Consider the following 9,410-nt stretch of genomic DNA (forward strand, 5'->3'; position numbering starts at 1 on the left):
AAGCTACAAAGCAAAACACCAAGAAGCATATTGCAGTGAAATAAAATACGGACTCTAATTGATGCAGTAGTTTTGAATAAATCTTTCCATTGTCACAGTCAGCATGCTAAATGCCAAGGGCTGTCAGCACCACTTCTTAGTTACCTACCCAAGGTAATCATGCAGCTCTTCTCGTTGCAGAATCCAGCTGTTAGCAATACCAATTTATGAGGCTTTACCCAAAAATAATTTTTAAAAAGGCAAAAAGTAAATGACAGGCTCCATTTTGTAAGATTGTCAGATCCCATCTCTTCTTACAGAGCCAAAATAACTTGGAGACCAGTATGGATGTTTGGCTGGGAGTGCATGGGTGAGGTGATGCCCCAGCAGAGAACTGAAGTCAGCTTGTTCAAAAGCCTTACACTGGGGCCTCCTGCCCTTTTGTGGAGAAATGGCCTTGGGGAAGTAAGCATCTGCAAACAGCCCATGCCACAAAAGTTTTATAAGTAGTAAATTTGCTGTCTTTAGTTGTGGAATTGTGATGCTTTTTCTCTGTTTGCAACTTCAAACTGCATATAAGCAGGAACAGCAGCCACTTTATCCTTGGAGCTCCTTGATTCTATATGAGAGGTATACAATGCACATTTAAGACTGAAATTTTACATTTGTCCTTCTGAGTGGTTACCTAAGTATATTTACACTCTGAACATGTAAAGTCATTATATAGGTAGAATGGGAGGAAAAATGAACCTGAATTTATGATAAACGGGAGGCAGAGGGAACAGAAAAGGGAATGCCACTGATATTATTTTTCTTCTACTGCAGGCCAGACATCACATGGCCCCTTTCATAGAATTAATGGTTTAGGGTAAAAAAATGTTCTGATACCAGTCTGGGCCCAAACTCTATGCTGTGCATTTTACTGACTTCAGCTGGCATCTCGGAGTGATAGGTCAGATTGTAATTAGACCTCTGAAATTAGAAAATAAAGAAAGGCCTTTTGTGGCATTTTGTGCCAAAAAGGTTTAAATAATTTAGGTATTTAGCCTTCCAGAAATGATAATATATTTTTCAGGAAAAAAGGTGATTTTTTTATTCTTTCAATTTTCTTCTGTTTTTCACAGGTGGCTCTTTCTTGATCTCTTCTTACACTGAAGAGTCAAAATTTGTCCTTGTAAATTTTCCTGTAAAATCAATTTAGTTCAAGATTCTGCTGTTGTGAAAAAATCACATTCTATTTATCAAGGGGTATACAGGCAGGTTCTATAAAAAGGTACTATTGGCCTGAAAAATCTTCCCTAAAAACATTTTTTTGAATTTATTCATGATAGAGGTATATTCATGTGGAGGCTCTTTTACCCAAGCTACTATATGGAAAGGATGAAATTTTGTATTAATTTCTAACAGCTCAAAAATTGTATGAAAAGATAATAATTTTGTATTAAATACTAAAGGACTTTTCTCCATGAGGATATAAGCAAGCTCCACAGGAACTGGTAGTTATGCTGCAGAAGGATTTTTCAGGCTTAGAGAGCTTGGGGGAGGGTGTTTGAGTACATTAGTATTCATTCCACATTCTTGCCTGCTGTTCCACATGCACTATTTTGTGCCTCCATAAACTGCTCTGGATGCAGAACCAAATTATTTAAAATAATTCACAGGGAAAAAAAAAAGAAAAAAGACTGGAGCATCAGTTTCTATGTATTTCCACATTGCCTTCATTTTCATTGACATTTACTGTTAGCCTTTTTATAGCAATATGAAAAAAGATGGCAGAAGCAAAGAACGGAAAGGCTTTGTCTGATAAAAAAAGTCTTTTACATTTTAGGGAGAAGTTCTCACAACAAATCAGAATGCTGTTAGCTTTCCTTGTGCAGTCAGCATCAACAATTTAAAGCAGCAGCACTGAATTCTTTAACTGAAAAGGTACTTAAAAGCTGTTATTATTATCACTACTCTTTCTTGTTGTCAAAATCTGTTTTTACATAGGAAAAAGTATATTGATCTGTGTTAATACTTTTTAATAGGGTGTACACTCACTCTAATTTTATTTTCCACTTCTCAAGCCTCCTTAGTCACAAGCCAGTCCAACAGCAGACCAACAAGGAGCCATGCTTCCATCTCCTGGAGTTGAACTCAAAGCTGCAGGAACGCTTGCCAGGAAATTTCACTAAAGATCAAGTGGGCACAATCACCTGCAATATGTGGATTTATCAAGCAAGTTCTGCTTTACTCCTGTGAACAAATAGTCTTCTTACTAAAATCTTGGGAGGAACTGTTAATTTCTTGTTCCCTGAAAGGAGTCTGGTTCATGGCCCGTCACCACTGACTCTAGGCTCCTTCTTTAATATTTGTCCTAGTAGTGATGTTCTTGAATCCTGATTGGAAAAGAACATGGTAATGTGCAAACTTGTCTTACAGTACAAAGTTGTACTGCCTGCTCCAACAGCAGGCCAGAAGAATCCTCGCTCTAAAAATATGGAAGTGTATGGAGATCTCCATTGGAAAAAAAAAAAAGGCTAGAAAGTTAAGGTTAAGCTTCAAAGGCAAAATACCCCTGGGAGAGGACAAGCTTAGATGAAAGCTGAGAGGGAAGTTTATACATTTTTGGAGGGATGAATAAAGGTGGCTTCAGGGTAGAGCATACACATACATACATACACAGAGAAGTCAAATGTCCAATGTTTAAAATTCACATTGCATGATACACAGTGAATTCCCAGTACTAACACAGTACTAGGCACAGTACAGTAGATGCAAAATCTGTAAACCAGTGTGTTCCTTTGTGGACAATAATTACTGACTCCAGGCAATCTCTTTAGAAGTCCTGGTCCCTGCTGGGTGAAGTGCTAGAATCTGTGCTGTTGCTCCCAGGGTGCCACCCTGCTGCATTTATGGTGATGAAGAATAAATATGCATGAAGTTAGTTTGGCTTCCACCAAAGTTTAATTTAGCTGACTTCTCAGTGCTGAATAAGAGAAATTAAAACCAATAATTAATAGTTCTTTTAACACAGTGAGTAAAGAGCAGCATGTGATAAAAATGTTAAATCTGGGGAGACTTCAGAGCTGGAAGATGAAGACTGTGCAATGCATTCCACATTGCTGAGGAGGTACCACATACTTTGCAGGGCACTGACGGACTAAACAAAAGAAAATGTCTGGTCAGAGGAAACAAAGGAATGCACTGCAGCATCCAGGAAGGATGTAGCACAGTCCACACCAGCTGGAATGCCTCTCCTGAGGAGTCTGAAATTCCTTCCATCTCCTCTTCCCTCCTGTTTTTGGTTTTTAACCTTCTCTGCCAAGAAAAGGACAAAAGCTTTATTATGCTTGAAGTCTGGCCACAAATAAAATTACCTAAAAGGTGCTTCAGAGCATTTAGTACATGAGCATGTGCTATATCTGCAGGGACATGGCAAGCTTTCCCAGTGACTTTTGCCATCACCCACAAATTGCATATTCCCTCTGTGTTACTTCACAAAGGTCCCTCCTTTATTTTCTTGGCTTGCACCATTGCACTCACTTCCTTTGAAGCCAGAAGCTGCAAAGTTGACACTGTACAAGGAACTTCAAATAAATTCCGTTAGCCATTCTGGGGAGGAAATATTGGGTGTTCATTACTGATTTTGCTACTTTATTGTGATTCTTTCTCTGTATAGTTGTAAATGGGGTTTTCTGTGGGTGTGCTGTGCAACCTACCTGAGGAAGGCAGCATACATAAGAAATTTTAGAATCTTTTAAAAAGTACAGCAAGTAGAAGGCAGAGAAGTACATACATTTTTGTAATATGTATACACACTTACATTACACATATATTGCATTCACACACTTATGCCTGTCCATCACTCATTGCTCCCAGCCAGAGAAGGTGGGTGGAGTAGTAAGTAAAGAGTCTTCAATATTCATTCAAGAAGGGTGACCTATGAATGATGAAGACATAGAGGTGGTTGGGGGAAAATGGGAAAGCTGAGGCTGGCCTCAGTGGCATGGAAAAGGAAACAGAAGCCACATGAAAAGAGACATAAAGATAAATAGTAAGGGAAAGGACCATGTCACTCAAAGGTGTGGAACTCAGCTCAGAAGGAAAAGGAAAGGCTGTTGCTGAAATTCAAAACAGCATGGCATTTATATGACAGACAGCAAAGCCAGGAACTTTCTATTAATAAGGAAAAAACAGTGCAATGTGTCTGAAATCACTGTATGTGTAATGTTATCTAATATCTATGCAACTCATAGAATTATCATGTAGATTGCTTGATATTTGCAGCTGAAAGATATTGCTTTTATACCAAATGTTCTTACTTTGTTTAATTCCTTTAAAAGACTGTACTCTTTCACAGTGGCTTTTCTGTCCAACCTCAGCAAAGTCTACACTTGAGGTTCCAGTCTCTTACCTCACCTGTATTTCAGATTGCTCAGCATTGGAAGCCCCTGCTGTACCACAGATATTTACTGTCACAGGAAGCAGCTGAGGTCCTACGTCCAGGAGAAGTCAGCTTTTTCTCACAGGTGCCAACTGCCTTTAACTGCTTTCCTGGTTGAAAGCCTAGCAATCCACAGGTGGTGAAACGTTTGGATGTAAATTATACAGGCTGTCCATCAAGCTGCACAAGCCAATAGCTGGTTCACAGCTGAAAGAACCCAGTGTCTAAGAGATTTAAATTCAGAACATGTAGCAAAAACCCTCAGATCTCCATGTAAAATGCATTGAAGGCTGAAAATGGCATCATTTCTGGCCTGACAATCCTGCGTATGCGGAAAACCATAAGGAGGGAAACTTGGTGCCATGTTAATACTGCCCAAATATACACAATGAAGTCAGACTGAAAGCAGTGAAATTGCAGACACTCCTCATGAGCTAAGAGGACCATTTTCCTTAACCGGTGACCTTCAATTACAGAGTAGCAAGCAAATTAGTAGAGACAAAAAAGAAAAACCTGTTAGCCAGAAAATCTTACTGGCTAAAGCTTGTCTTGTTTCAGTTCCAGTTTCCATAGCTTTCGGTAAAATATGTGCTGTCTCTTTCTCTTTTGGAGAACTGGTGTTAAATGGAAATGTTAATTCTGGGAACAAAGAATTCCTTCTTATCAAAGGGAGTTTACAACTGAGTTTTTCAGAAAACTTAAAATGTTTCTAAGTACTTGAAGGATCTGAATTATTGCCTCAAGCCTCCTGATGTCACAGAGATCAAGTTAGGAAAAAATTCAAGGCCAAAAATGCAAGGGCAGGAATGGCTAAATGAAACTGTCATTTCTCAGTTCACAGCTCTTCAGCATTCCTTATGCTCATGCTGGTTTGCCTGTAGGTTAGAGTGACTGTGAAGCAGGCTGGGATGTAAATTTACAGTGCAGCAGTTTGGTGGCCCCTATACCAAGAGGGGGGCTTACCCTGAACTCTAGTCATTTGACAGGTAGGAATTTGATCTTACCCAGTTCAAATTGTTTCTACAACATGAAACATTCACAAATCCAGCTGAATTACATGGTATCAATCCACTTTGAAAGGACACTAGAGAAGATACCATCTACCAGCAAAGGGTGTCCACACAGGGAACTAGCACTCTTCAAATTCACAAGCTGACTTAATTCCCCAGGTAGACAAGTCCAAACAGCAAAGAATATATGTCCTTCTTCACTTTGGAGTTGGAGAAGATGTTTCTAATTCTTTTTCCATTTTTTATGGCTGATAATGCAGTACAACTTATTTTCCAGTTCCTCCATTGCAACCTTTGAATCCTATAATACAAATCAAGTTCTGTTTTGATAGGAAAAGCTCCATATTTCCTTCTCTGAACACAGTTTGACAGGTGGGATTTTATTTTTTGTATATTAGCCCCATGTATATGCCTCAGATTTACAAAACAAGCCAAAGTCCCAATTAAAAAAAAATGAGGCAAATCCACTTACAAGATCAAATCCACTTATACTGTTAAAACAAAGTTAACCATGTAGGTATAAGCTTTCTCTTGACAACATTATTAGCTAAATACCTTTTCTCTTTCCTCAGTATATATTGGCATGAATTCTTTTCCCCGAGGTTTCTGAGTTACAACATAGAAAAAGGATGGGGTAATAACTGCAGAAGGGTTTCTCCTACTTTGGTCAGATCTGAGACACATTTTCCTGCTACCTGCACCACCATACTGCCTGCAGATTAACAGTATTCTTTAAGCCTCCATTTTCCAAGTTTTCTCAGAATAGTTCAGATCATCAGCTCTTACAGTTTAAAGAGTGAGATTCATTTCTAAGAGACAGCTGTAATAGCATGGTAGTATGCTAGATTGTTGCCTTCTTACAGCTACTAATATTTTTGCTTTCAGAGACAATCTTTTTGAGATTCCTCTTCTCCTTAGTTTGACAGAAATCTGTTAATGACGAGTCTCTGAGTGTTCTCTAAATGCAACATGTGGTGAACTCTTAGTCCCAAGCCTGAAGCCACAGTCTTCCCACTGTTTGTTGCTTGGGCTCAATAAACATCACACTGATATATTGAGATGACTCAGTGAGACAGTGTTCACCTGCCAGCACCAGCTCACTGGTCGGGACTTGTGAATTTTTCCAGATATCAGACAGGCTGGAAGAGCAAAGCCATTTATAGACCTGGTGATTATAATGATGCATGGGAACAAAAATAGATTTACAACAATAATAACATCCAGGACAGCAATACAAACAGTGAGGATAAAAACCAGGGAAAGATAAATACCTCTCTGGAAATATGACTACTAGTGAATCAATAAGCTGATGTCCTAGCAAAAGTACATCACACATCACTGCAGATTGAAAGCAACATAGTGTTGGTAACCTTCAGTCTGCCCAATGCAAATTGTCCTTTTTCTCCAGTCTTATGTACTGTTACAAGCGGCAGTGGACCATTTCTGCTAGCTAGAGGGTTGTTTCTGCACCACTTTTAACTAATGACTGTTAAAATAAGCTAGGTAAATTCCTGTAACATTGAATGAATGGTTGTAATACTGTAATAATTACAATGCTTATAATACTCAACACTTCAGGTTTGTTAGTGAAAGAAGAAAACTTGAAAAACTGTTTTTTCCATTTCTTTTCCTATGCCAGTTTGTAAGCTATACTGTGAATAATGAATACTTTAAGGCACTTAACTTATAAAAAATAGTTTCAGTCTGTGTCCCTTCTCTGTATGGCATGTAGTCACAAACGTGGTTCTTTTAAACACTGCTGAGAACAACTCTCTTGTAGCATGGACAAGTGTTTATTACAGGGTTTACTGCCTTGGCCTATGATTCTACGCTCTGCAAAAGCACATCTTAACTAATTCCCAAAGGCAAAGTGGCAACATTGTAAAACACTAGTGAAAACATTCAAACTGCAGTTTAAACCTTGTTAAAGCGCAGCTCTTCTTTGGAAAGTGACACTGAAAATGGCAGTGTGGGATCCTGTATTTTTTGTGCATGTGTGATTTCAGGATCAAACATGCTAAGTACAAGCATACAGTTCTCTCCTAACATCCACAGCCAGCTCTACAGCCTGCAATGAGATTTGATAGTTGAAACTTTCATGTTCATATATGGTTAAGACGATGGTCACCTTAGCAGCTGTCCCAGCATGCTATCATCATTGAAACAGATACACCTTTCCCCCATTCCATTTACCTGAATGAGCTTGAGGAGAATCTGTTTTCTTCTCATTAACTTATCAGTTTTTTCACTGCTTAGGGATGAAAAATGTCTTTTCATATAAGTTGGCATATCTAACTCTGAACAAAAATACACACAAAACAATTGTGGCAAAGAAGAGCACACTTCTTAACAACAGCATCATTTTCAGCTGAAGAATTTTAATGGCTTTCTAATTTGTTTTCTGGTCTGGTTAATTGCATAAAATATTTCCATCTCTAGAAAATTCTGCTATGAACACTATTGTCCATACGCATTAACTTGTTTCAATAGGCTTATGAGCTATAGCTTTATTTCTCTATATTTTTCTCTAGAGAGTCAGCTGTTGGGCATTTACGGCTAGTACCAGCAATAAGAAGATATAGCCCCATCCAAAGCCCATTGAAATTCAGTTAACAGTGTTAATTAACCACAGGGAGCTTGCTATGTATTTGGTGCTTTTCTTTCTGCTGTACCTAAGATAAAAGCAATCAGCCCCACCTACCTCCCCTGACCTGACACTGGAGCTGCTTCCAATCAGAAGAGACACATTGTCACATCTGGCTCTTGGCCTTTGAGAGGATAAAAGTAGTTTAGGTTAAACTTCTGCTCATGAACTTAATATCTTCTGCTGATGGAGTTGCTGTAGCATTATAGTTGAAGTTGGTTCCTGTATGGAGAATACCATAACCACACATGGCTATCCTGACATACTCAAATATGTCCATGTCAAGAATAATCCTTCCCACCACCCCAACAAAACGAAAATGTAGGAATGTACAGGTAAAATTCATCTATCGGCAGTACTGTGCTTTTATCTGGGCAGTAAATTCATAAATATATTTAAGAGTAAGCGCTAAAGTACTAAAAAGTTCTGAAAAGATTACAGGAACATTTGTATCATCCATTCCAGGTACAATACCAATCAAGTGGTGACTACTACCCATCAAATACCAGCAATGCTCCCTTGGGTGCCAGTTTTCTGACTACTACCCATCAAACACCAGCAATGCTTCTGTGCCAGTTTTCACAACACTTCTTACAGAGAACTTACAACTAATTCAAGTGTCTTGGATTTTTATCATCCTGACAAGTGCAACCAGCATCTGTTTCAATCCTAGGTTATGCTTGACACATGTTCAAATGGCTGTGGACTGTAAGGAGGCACATGTGAGGCTGACTTTGAAGACGATGGTTTCCAGACAATATAGCTGAATTTTTATGAAATAATATGCAGGCTTTTTCCATCTAACTCTTGCCAATCCTGCTCAGCCTTGCAACTGAAAGGGGCAAAACTGCACAGCCCAGTGCCAACAGGGGCCCCAGTTTCAAATGCTCAAGCGCTGGTATAGCCAGAGCTGAGGTTTTGGTCTGGCCTGTGAAAAGGGAGAAAAAAAAAACATCTGTGAAATCTGGAGGCACATCAGGTTTGGCTTCTACCCCAGGATTCCACAGGCTCCCATAATCGTTTATAGCTATCTGCAGGTTGGGAAAGGAAATCCTTTCTCTGCTCCTTTCCTCTGCTCCACACCTGGCACACACAGGTTCGGCAGGGCTTCTGTAGAGCGCCCGGAGCAATCCCGGGAAGCACGAACAGCCGGGTTTGATCCTTATGGCTTTAGAAAAATGCCCTTTTCTAACTTAAACTAAGGGGAAGGAAGAACAATGCCCTGAGTGGGGCTTCTCCTGTGGACAGGAGCATGCTGAAGACACGACTGTCGCTGAGAAGTCACAGAAAGAGCCCCGTGTCTCCGCTGCCCCGGGCCGAGCCCCTCGGGCCTTTCCCCCGGGCCTTTCCC

The 9,410-nt window shown here is 39.6% G+C and overlaps 1 long non-coding RNA gene across 1 annotated transcript; it reads right to left on the reverse strand.

Moving 5' to 3' along the window:
- Positions 1 to 1,673: 1,673 nt before the first annotated feature.
- LOC111925072 (uncharacterized) lies at positions 1,674 to 9,404 on the reverse strand. Its single transcript, XR_015284096.1, has 4 exons — positions 9,143 to 9,404; positions 8,666 to 8,987; positions 8,127 to 8,281; positions 1,674 to 3,279 (listed from the first exon to the last, which is right to left on the reverse strand). It is a non-coding gene; the product is annotated as an uncharacterized LOC111925072 (long non-coding RNA).
- Positions 9,405 to 9,410: the final 6 nt, after the last annotated feature.

Source organism: Cyanistes caeruleus, chromosome 1 (assembly GCF_971803275.1).
Source record: "Cyanistes caeruleus chromosome 1, bCyaCae1.hap1.1, whole genome shotgun sequence".
NCBI lineage: Eukaryota > Metazoa > Chordata > Aves > Passeriformes > Paridae > Cyanistes > Cyanistes caeruleus.